This window comes from Lissotriton vulgaris, chromosome 2_1, assembly GCF_964263255.1.
Source record: "Lissotriton vulgaris chromosome 2_1, aLisVul1.2, whole genome shotgun sequence".
In the NCBI taxonomy this organism is placed as follows: Eukaryota; Metazoa; Chordata; class Amphibia; order Caudata; family Salamandridae; genus Lissotriton; species Lissotriton vulgaris.
In genome coordinates, this window is record NC_141687.1 from 1,840,506,601 (window position 1) to 1,840,518,341 (window position 11,741).

At 42.8% G+C, this 11,741-nt stretch overlaps 1 protein-coding gene across 4 annotated transcripts in view; it reads right to left on the reverse strand.

The window, feature by feature from the left end:
- The window catches only part of LCTL (lactase like), a 160,214-nt gene extending 149,184 nt beyond the window's left edge, over positions 1–11,030 (reverse strand). For 2 of the 4 annotated variants that reach the window (XM_086958000.1, XM_086958001.1), the window contains exon 1: positions 10,939–11,024. The gene's annotated coding sequence lies outside the window, so the exon portion shown is untranslated. Of the gene's footprint in view, positions 1–10,938 lie in introns of all 4 variants that reach the window. The other 2 variants (XM_086958003.1, XM_086958002.1) reach the window with 1 other exon arrangement.
- Between the last annotated feature and the right edge of the window lie 711 nt (positions 11,031–11,741).

Below are 11,741 nucleotides of genomic sequence, written 5' to 3' on the forward strand. Positions count from 1 at the left end.
AACCCAGAGATGCTTGAATCCTGCAATGTTCAGTTTACAATGTGCATTGACTACAGATTGAATATCCCGGAATTGCTTAAGATTTTATGAAGAGGTTAATAGTTAAGCAATAGACAGTAGTGAGACCCTACGGAGGTCAATATTATGATGACATTTGAGAAAAATATGGAACATAGTTCACAGACCTTAGTAAAATATACATTTTTATACCACTGCATTTTGTAAAAAAACAAAAAACAAACACACATGTAATGTATAAGTGGTAATGCCCTGCCAACGAAAACAAATGTGTTCCCATTACAGGTTATCTGAAGCAAGCACAAATTCATACATGCATTACTAGTGTCCAAAGCTCAGATTCCATGTTATAACCCCAGTAGAGCATAACTGACTAGAGAAAATACAGTTTAATGCCTCTCGAATTCTATTCAAAAATCAAACTGCATAAGAAAACAACGGTGAACCTTAGGAGGGTTAGTTATTGTGATTTTAACACGTGTTTTATATATCAGTAACTTGTTTATAACTACTACACACGAAACAACAGCAGGGCATACATCATATATGCAGATTTGCTGGGTGCAATATGCTATTTATCAGGTTTTTTAATGTCTGGCCCACCCACAAAACAGTGGAGATGCAAGAGGGTCACGTGGTCCCTCTAAGAAGCGGGGCTTTAAACAGGAATGCCTCTGCAACTGCTGACCGGTTTGGGATTCTGTTTGCAGGTTTTTGGAGCTTGGACCTCATTGGCAAACTCACCAAACATCCACAGGCCAGGATTACAGACTGAGCAAGATCTCAGTCCTGCAGGGGGCAGCTTGGGGAACACACTGAGGGTTACAGGGATTGAAGGGGCCCACCACAGTGGCCTATAGGACTGATAGTTTCCCTAGGTCTCACAGCATTGATAAAGTGATGATTAGTGGATCCCTCTGCACATTTTCCCTTGATAGGAGGCCAGTGGGTTGTGGTCTCCTTTTATGGACAGTCTTTCCCCTGTGGAGGTGTTGTCGAGCACCCGCTCACTTAGTAGTTGGCTTCCTCCTACAAGGAGAGAGCATCCCTTCTGGCATTAATGATTCCCAAGTCTGTCCCTGGCTTGACAATGGATATGGTAGTGGAACAATCCAGCCCTGGAGCTTATAAGAAACCTCAAGCACAAGGCAAAAGTGAATTCCAGAGCCCCTCTCTGTTTGCAGTTAAGTCTGGTTTTTGGGGTGTGGGTGAGTTTCAAAAAAGCAGTCTCAGCCTTAGTCTTTTGACTGCAGAATCAGCAGGGCGAGGTGATGGAACCATGTTGTGACAGGAGATTGGAAACAAAGGTACAAAAGAGGAAGAGGCAATCCTATCCAGCCACTACACAAAACAGTCTGCAATAGCGACTCTGGTGAAGGGGAAGCAGAAAGAGGCCATGAACTTCCTTCGCACTTCAAACAGAGGTCACTCCCCACCCTCCAGCTACAGAGACCTGGCTTGCTGCAAAGGGAAGGCTGTTGAATGTTCTTAAACCTTCCCTCACTCAACAAATAACTCACCTATCGTCTCCATTTGGCCAGCCATCCAGGAGTTTGGATGTTATAGCGCGGGGACACACTGTTTTAGTGTAACCAGGCGCTCTAGAAATGGCTATATTATTATTATTATTATTAGTTTCAAAAGAGAGAACAACACACACGCACTATGCTTGCCATATCTCACGCAAGCAGAGTAAACATCCTCTCTCCACCCGTGTCTCCCACGAATGGAATGAAGGACCCAGTTGATGGAGGACTGGGCAAGTAGGAACGTTTTCCTATGATGATGAAGGCAAAGGCCTGGTGTCTAACCCAGTGAGAAGACAGTAATCACACTCTGAAAGATGAGTGCACTTTGGGTGCACTTCCTGACCATGCAGAAACCTTACAATCAGTCTAACACAGGGCAAATGCACATGTTATCCGGAACCATGCAGAGAACATGTTCGTCCTAATAATATGCATGCAAACACTTTGAAACTGGAGGATTATACGTAACCTGAGCATAAGTGGAGTCTGGGTGCAGATTTATGGAGAATTATTTGTACAAGAAAGAGTCACAACTTTCCCTAATGCACTGGAAGAAACATTCACTGTCAAGTAACCTACACAAGTAACACCAACTCTGTTTCCACAGGCTAAGCAAAATATTACAGGTCATAAAATATATGTTTGTAAGCCAGATTTTGTGGTGTTGCTGTGGCCCCCCCTCCTAATCCAGTAGGAGTCTTAAAGGCCGAGTATGAGTCCAGTGTAAGTGTAAGAGAGTATTGGGCCTCCAGTAGAAGCATTTGACAGGGTATCCCTACCCTGGTTGACCTACTTGGAAAGGCCAAGAGGAAGCTTCCCTTTATGGTGGTAGGATAGGTCCTTCTAGGTGTGCTCCACCAGAATACAATATACATGTGTAAGATATCTAAGTGCATGTACTTGTTAAATGGGTCCCATTCTAATTTTTATTGTTTGGTGGGTTTTGTAATGTATAGCATCGACCATCTAGAGGGCTGTGCGTGTATCCTTACCACTGCATATGTGTTGCATTGTCTATCGTCCAACGTTTTCTTAAATATCTTTATTGATATTTTGGGGTTTTCTACTTCCCATATCATAACAACCAGTACACATATCACTACCACTTCATGGGCAATTTTCAACAAAGGATACATAGCCAGGGAGTGATTACAGGAGAGAACAACATCACGCTAGCAACCTTAGTGTTGTTAATGCTCTTAATGTGGGGGCAAAAAATCCTAGCCCCCCTCCTTGAAACTGCTCCTTTCTCAAGCCCTTTCTTGCCCATTCAATTACTTTGCATTATCTTGCAGCCCTTTAAAATCACAAGTCTTTTGGACATTTTGGGGCAAAGTTTCACTTTTGTTACCTTTTCAGTGGCAGTGCACCACGTTCCCATTTTGATTTGTTTGCATGTGCTGAGATCCCCAGTTCCTTTCAATGTGCCAAGCGGCCATAGCATACAAAACATAAGCTTTCTTTTTCTAAGATCTGCGTTGTTGGGAATCCCCAGGATCACACGTTAAGGCGGTGGCAAGACTTCAGACTATGTGATCAGCCCGAGTTCATCCAATGCACTCTGCCAGTATTCCTGTAGTTTGTTACAGATCCATTTTGTGTGCTGTTTAATTCACATTTCAGACAGTTGGGTTGAATATATTGGCACAGCATCCTCATCTATATGTTCCATTGTTCCCATATATTCCTTCCCATCCATATGATCATTTTTGCAACCCATATAGCATATTGTTTATGAGGTTCTTGTAGGAGGATAAAATTGCCCCTTTTTCCAATTCCCTAGAGTGCTCTGTTTTCCAATGGGGAATGCCCAGGGACTGCCGGCCAGTCCAATGCCCCTGCCTGTAAAGCATTTCCGAACTGTGCACGTGTAGGCCAAGGTCAGGTGATATTCATTTTACAGGCTTGAAAAAGGTTTTACATTTCCACCATCCAGTAGGCCCCTAATGTAGATTATCAATTAAATTCCCATGCTGGGAACCTTTGTAATTTGGATACTTCTTTCCGCATACTCTCCTCTCTCCGTGTTTCGTTTGTGACTTTACCGTTCCACCTAAGACAGCGCCTCGCTCTACACCAGGCCACAAGGTTCATCTACATGGTTATTAACAGTATTTCCCTTCCAGTGATGCCATACATATGTTATTTTATGTTATTGAGATTTATACTGTGCGCAGCTACTCAGAGAGTGTATCGGCGCTAAACAGACAACACGGCACCCGCAGTGATTGGCCTATGAAGATCGTTGAAAGAGCCACATCTTTTTAATTTTTTCTTAAAAGTAGGGAGATCGAAAGTAGTACGTAGCTCCAAAGGGAGTTTGTTCCATGTAACCGGCCCAAAATAAGAGAAGGATCGGCTTCCTGTTTTGGGCCGACGGATTTTAGAAACTTTAGCCAAATGGTATATAATGCACTTATGCGGGTGTTTCCATCATGATCTCTCCAGTCCCTCTGAAGGTCCATCTCTCTGGATTATATACAGTCGTTTATTGGCAGGAGTTGGGCAACCCAGTAATAGTCTGTCATATCCAGTAGAGCAATCCCTCCACTGTATAGTCACTATCCATGGAGTACCCCCCCTACAATAGAGTCTGCACTTCTCTGTCCAGTCTGAGAAATATCCTTCCCGGCATGGAGAAAGGTCTGTTCCGCATTACACCGATTCATTCTGGCAAAGTGATCTTTTTGAATATCACACCCACCCCTTATTGTAAGCGGAAGGGATCTCCAGCGACTTACACCCACTTGGAAGATACCTAGCATCTTTCTAAAAGTTGCTTGTACCAGGATTTTTTTCCAGTTTTGTTGTTTTATGTTATTTTATATTGATGATGGTGAAGACTAAGTGGATATAGTATTGGCCACTTCACATGACTGAAGACAATGTCCTAATATACCTAGCTACTGTATTAGCTGTACATGTAGTGCAAGAAATGTGTCCCCTAGTAAACTCTTAAACTGGTGATAGTGCTGAACAATCTCTGTCAGATGTGTGGAGGTTCAGCGCTCCATATTTCTTTTTCCATCTGTTTTCTTGTATCTTCATGAATGGGTGCATTTTTAACTGGTGTAGTACGGGTGATCTGTGAGCTAGGTTTCATCTGGCCTTGATCATCATGTTTTAACTACTTGTTGGGTCGTTATTCCAGTATGCCCTTAAGACCACCTCAAAATCATCTCCTCTAAGTTATCGACGTGCTCATTTGCCTTCAAGTGTTTTTTTGCAGATTTATATAGAGCAAACTCGACCCGAAGGTATTTAAGCGCTTTACATGAGCACCAGTTACGTTACACAAGGACACATTCATTTTTTGGTAGGCACAGGGAGATTAAATGATTTTCCCAGAATCACAGAATGTGGAGTCAACCCCGAGGCTCGAACCTTGGCTTCGCAGCTCTAAAATCGGCAGTCTAGCCGTGGGACCACATCCTCTCCCCCTAGGTTCTTAAAATTAGTTAACTTTTGACTTCACTGCAACTTCACACAAGCCAGTAGCAAACCTTAATGTTGGGCAAAACAGCGATGTAAGCAAACAAGTTATTTGTTTAAGTAGCTTTACTATAAAAATATTTTCTTTGTAAATAGCATTGCTTATGCTTTAGGGCTTGAGTGGTACACATAAAATTGACACTCTGGGTCCATGTTTACTATATTTATTAAGATTCTGAAATTGTGACAGACATAGAGAGCCTGAAAATACTGATATCCCCTGGTAAAATAATAAAATTAACTGTTTGTGAAGCACAAATCGAATTGTCTTTCGATTATTACTGTCAGCTATAAAAAAATAAAAGTACCATTTTATAATTTCACTATTTACTATTGCTACCATCAACTGTTCTCTCACTGTGTTTCCTTTTTCTCAATATATCCACCCGATTCAACCTTGGTGCTTATTTTTCCCTTGCCTCTTTTCTCCTGCTCATCCTATTACAATTTTCAGCTCCATTCCCTTTTTCTAGCACTCATTCATTTTTACTTATTAATGCTTTGTATTTTCTAGTGTGCTTCATACCACATTTCTGAAGTTGACATGCATATCACACCAGATGTTAACTTTAAATGTTTCTTACTTAGTAATCTATTTCCTTCTGACCTGTTCTGCAAAAAACATTTTCTTTTTATTTTGTTTATTTTCAGACACTGCAGCTTGCTGTAGTTCTGCATTCTGTCGATTCCTTATAGGAGTACCAGAAAGTCTGTGTATCGCTTTCAGTTACTCTTTGTGTCATTTGGATGTAATCCAGGAGATGGTCATGTTGACCTCCGCAACTCACCCACCTTGGTTCCCGCTGTCAAATCTATTAGATTTATCATTGACCAAAGCATCTCCCGACTAACCAGATTGCAATATTCCAATTCCACTTTATCAGAAAATTAGAAATCCTACAACCTGTCCTTGAACTTTAGTTTCCCTACTCAAGCTTTTTGTGTGCTCACATCCAGACAGCGATAATGTAGTAGCTGGCCTTCGTGAACAGCACTAGACCCTCCCGCAGCCATCCTATATGCTGCGTTCTGATTTATTAACGATTTGATTGTGTTCCGGTTCAGAGAGGACCTTGCCTGGCAGTTCGGGCTGGATTGTTCCTATTGGAGCAAAGCTAAGTCTGATTTGCATATGGCTGGGTCCAAACTGAGCAGGCGTGGTGCGCAAAATAAAGATGGATTGGGATGAGGCCCGAGTAATTACCAGTGGCTGAGATTGATTCAAGCATTCCACCCATCACTTTTTTAATTCACTGCCAACCTGCTTTATGTCATTTAATATCTCATATTATACTGTTACCTATCTCTTCACTCTAGCAAAAATACTGCTGCCATTAGAAGTGTTCAAAAACGTGCGTGGTTAACAGCCTCGATGCACATGATGCCTACTATTCCTACTTTGTTACGTTTGTGGAGTTGGTGGGCCATGCCTGTGGCGGAAGTGGGAGAAAGCCTCTTAAGAAAAAAAAATGGGACACCTGTAGTTCTTTCCTTTCTTCTTTTTTTATGGTTATTTATTTATTAATTTTTTAACCAACCAAGCACTACAGTCAAGGTACTATATTTTACATGTTATGGCATGAGACTACACCTAAAACTCTTCTCCCCATCTACAATTTTACTCCGACCAACATGGGGCTCACTATTGCTCTGCATGGATGGTAAGGATAACATTTAACAACTCTGGGGCATATTACCAAGCCGGGTGATATGTGATTATCGCTGCTTTAGCTTTAGACTCTCCAAAGGACACCCCCCTCTTCCCATCATAGAATCTTCCCTTAGCACTTCGACCTGGAAGTCTTGGAGAACAAGTCCTGTTGTGACACCAGCCCTTCACACCAGATCCAGCAAATAAATTTCATTTTCTTTGTAGGCATGTTTTGGAGTTTCAGTGACATCTCCAACTCATGCGGCAGATTTACTGCTGTTCGGAGTCCAGTGAAAACTTTATTGCTACAGACATCTTTCACAAGCCAGCTATCCTTGCAAGGAAAAACTTGGGTGATTATTCAGTTCAAAGAGATCACCTACACTACTTGTTTTTTCTCCTTAAATCCAGTGCTTTAAATGGGCCGGTACTGTCCTGTACGGAGTACCGGCACTTTTTATTTTGAGAGGGAGAGTACCTGCACTTCTCAAGAGAAATGTAATGCATTCAATAGGATAGTACCAGCACTTCTCTGAAACAAGCAGGTACTCTGGCACGTACTACCTTCCATTTCAAGCACTGCTTATATCAGTCCTGGAAATGTCAAGCATGTCTTTCTTCAAATTACCAAAACGGCCATCATGAATGCCTCTGCAAAAGGTGTCAAATCCTTTGGTATGTTGTGCAAAGTGTTTTACGCTGAGTCACGGACATGCCTCTTCTGGATTGTAGGTTGCTCGAAGCACACAACAGTGAAAGTTAGCTCAGGACGCTTCCCTCTGAACTGTAGTAACTGGAAGGTGTTGTTGACACAATCTCATTCACAACACTCGCTGATGAAGTATCCAAACCACATGCATCTTTCATGTCTTGTGGTCTTAGAAAACAATTCATCGTTTCCCGCTTACTATCATTTATGTTGTGATGTCGTTTTTTTAATTGTGTTGAACCCTCGCCAATTTCTGAACCAGGTTTTGATGCTATTGACATTTACACGGGCATTATAGGAATCACTGGATGGCACCAAGAAGGCCTCGCGCTTCACCCTAGCATGGCTGTCTGATGCTTCCGTGCAGTGCTGGTTTTATAGAGTGTGGCCGTGATGACGGTGCACTTTAAAATATAGCTTGTGGTGTCAAGTACCTGTTGCAGAGTTCTTTGTGTGCTCATTAATTTTCATAATAATGGTAAGACATAGGTTTAAAACCTCTCTTCTCCCTTCTTCATCCTACTCATCTCTCGTGTCTTAGTGCCTTGCTTTAACTCTTATTTTATCGCACCATTGTCTCTCTTCCTCTCCTGCCATTTTCTATCCTCTCCTTTGTTTTGTCTGTCTCCTCCCTCTGGTTGTCTTGCGCGTCTCCCTTTTCTATTTCACCTGCCTCCCTCTCTTTCTCTTTGTTATCTTTTTCTCACCTGTCTGTCCCTTTAATATCTAGCTCCATCTCTTGTCACGCTCTCTCGTTTTTTTCCATCTATCTTTCTGTAATTACCTCTTTTTGGTGATGTTTTACTTCATAATTATTTTTTACTCTTGTCTCTTCAATATATCTGTCATTCCCACGTTCTCATGCACACTTAACTGTCTCTTTGTAACTTTTCACAATCTCACACACACACGTTGTTCAGTCTGGGGTGTCATGCTCTTTTTCTGTTGGCTGGTTTCCCCTTTCTCACCTTTGCTATATTTCTTATTCCCAGCGCTTTTTCCCACTGGTTTGTTTGAAGCCTCTATTTTACTTTTGAATTTTCTCTCTCTAGTGTGTCATACTCACCAGGCTCTGTGTAGCCTGTGCGTCTCTCTTTCTCCCTCTGCCTCGCTTCTGTCTCAGGTATCTCTCTATTCTCTCTGATTATTCTCTCACACATTCATTTCTCACTTTTTTCTTTTTCTTCTTACTCACTCAGCTGTCTCTTACACATCTGACTTTGGCATGTGAATCTCACGCACACTCTCTTTTCTCTGGATTCTTCGTAGTCTCTCCTCCTCCATTATGCCTCTCTCTTTCTCTTTGTTTTTCCCCCTCTCACATGCTTTGAGACAAGTCTAAGAATTACCTCTGTGGTCTGCCTATATTGTTACAATACATAAAAAAGTTGCAACTATTTCTTTCTGCTCACAAACAGCACAACCCACAAAGGAAGGTTAAGCCAGGCCAGAGCAATAGCTGTTCTCTAGTTCAGTGGTTCTTTACCTTAGTCTGACCCCTGGGGGTCCATGATGCCTTCTCAGGGGGTCAGCGACTGCTTAGAAAATTAAGTAATAATAACAAACTAATAAAGTATATATAAATGAAAAAGGAACATTTCGATTTTTTGTAATAACATACTGTAAATGTGAAGCAATTTGTAGCTAGAGGCTAAAGACCAAGTTAGTATCCTAAGTTTGATTCATGGGAGCAGTGCAACTCCATCAAACAGAAAATAGCGTGGTGTATGAGTGGCCTTAAATTAATTTTGGAAAGCTCCAACCTTCCCAATAAAATGTAGAATGTCTTATGTTTGTTTGTGATTTAAATATAATAGTTCATCATGTGTATATTTGAGGATTACTTACTTCTGGATTTTTATGTATGTATTGTTTTATAGTTAAGATTATCACAAATGCTTAGGTCGGGTCATTGGCTTCCAGCAATTACTCTGGCGGGGTCCACCATATTCCAATAATTATTCAGTGAGTGTCTCTGGACTCCAGTAATGATTAAGTGGAGGTCCACTGAAGTCAAAGGTTTAAGAACCACTGCTCTAGCTTTATCGCACTGACACTCTATGGTTGTTTGAGGGACCACCTCCAGTGTGGGAGAGCCTGGTGCCCCACACTGGTGGGTCCTGCGTAACGCCCCTAAATGAAGGTGTGGGAGAAAGGCTGTAAACAGTGACAAAGGAAGAAAGCAGTCATGAAAAGGAACTTACAAGAGTGAGATAGAAGGACTGGGAGAGTTTAGTGGTGAATGAAAGAGGAATGAGGTGGACTCAAGACTAGACAACATTGGGTTTCAGCAACCTAGACATTTGGCAGCAGTGCCACTGGGCTTCTGAGAAATTCTGTCGACCATAGCACTTATTCTTTTACAAACTAAGCTTTGGTCCTCGATCCTCACTAACCTTTTCGGGAGGACACTTACCTCTCCCTATTTCAATCAGTAAATCATTCAATCAATAAAGTTTCTTATAAAGTGCAACTACTCACAAGTGAGGGTCTCAAGGCGCTGAGGGGGAGGGAGAATATCTATGGGTTCAGTCGAAGAGTCAGGTCTTGAAGTCTATCCTGAATTGCGGCAGCGATGGTGTTTGCCTGAGGTGCCAAGGCAGGGAGTTGCTGGTCATTGTAGCGACATAGAAGGATCAGCTTCCAGCCGTGGTCCCGCAGATCCATGGGATGATGTTTAGGGCCAGTTGAGCGGAGTGTAGAAGGAGAGGCAGTGGTTGTGGTATGCATAGCTGCCGTAGTGAAGGGCTCTGTATGCATGCGTGAGGAGCTTAAAGGTTATTCTTTTATTGATGGGTAGACAGTGAAGTTCTTTCAGGTGGCTGGTAATGTGGCTGTGTTGTGGGATGTTCAGGATGAGTATGGTATTTCAGGGAAGTTTATGTTCATAAACTAAATTGAATAGACTAGAGGTTGTGCCAAGAAAACTGTGGGAAGGAGGTTGGGGAGGGCTTAAGAGTCTTGGGCTGCTTATAACTATTTACAATAAATGATTTGGTTCTGGTTGGATTTCCTTGTATTTGAGTAGACGTGTAAGTGTTCAAAGTGGCTTAGGCTGGGTCCATTGCTTTTGCGTGGCTTAGAGGTGGTTCTGTCCAATTCAGAGAAGGTTGGTACTTTGCAGGCAGCTGAGGCGTACCTCCTGGTGGAGACTGACAAACGCCTCTCCACGAAGACAGATTCAGATACCAATGAAGTATGGAAAACAACTGTCCCACCATGGCCCAACAACATCCGCTGACAGTATCAGCCCCAACAGCCCACGGCCTTCCGCTTGGCCAGTCCTAATGGAGCATACCCGGCCCTCGCCTCTGTACCAGCTTGTTCAACAGTCCCCTCTGACAACAGCTGCTGTGGCAGGATTTCCAAACCCATCACCTGAATGCAACCAACTATGAACGCATTCAATAAAAGCATAAACCAGCGTATGATGTGCGCATTAAATAAAAACGTAAACCAGCTTACGATTTACACATAAAGATGGATGTAGCGACATACCAAACCATAGCTGTGTATAAAAACAACATTAATAGGCCTACCTCGGGTACTTCTTCACGCGTGCGATCTCGCTGTGAGAGTTCTCTGAACTGCCAGAAAGCGACCTAGACATTCAGAATAAATGTAACTTTTTCCTGAACTGTGTTTTTCTTCACAACACAAAGTGCGGACGAGCTCCCACAAAAGGGACAGCAGTGGTGGACCCCCGAGAGAAGCATCTCGTAGCAGGTCGCGTTGTGCTAAGTGTAAGCCCATAAACAAAAGCGAACAATCGCCGCTTTCATGGTCAATGACACAGGAGCTAATTCTGCAGAAGCAGCCAAAAGTCTGGCATCAAAAGAGGAGCTTAGCGTGGTGTAAGCAGAGCGCGCGCAGTGTGGCTGACCCCGATCACTGACGCGGCATTGTGCAGGCCACTGCTGTGAGGTGTATCTGGCTGCTACTATGACTCATGAGATGTTCACTAGGTGAAACCCAAATTAAATAAATATCCACGAGGGAAGCTGCTATTTCCGAACAGACAGAGGCCTATGAACAGATGAGCCAGGCAGCCCCACTGCACATGGGTCCTCCCCCCAGCCCGGCCTTGTAAGTCTATTAGATGGGAATATTTTGGACATTTTAGGGTGCTTCTCATTCAGTTATACAGGTGGGCCTTCCATTGTGCTTTAGGCCACAGTTAAAGTCAGCCACAAGGAAGAAACTATAAACAAATCTGGAGTTCTCCTTGCGAGGTCTCTGGCAGGCCACTGCGAGGAAATAGAAACACTCAATCTTATCAACACTCGAACCAAAGCTGCCGCAGCGAGCCTGCACTGTGGGCAAGGCTCCTACTTCATGCAGC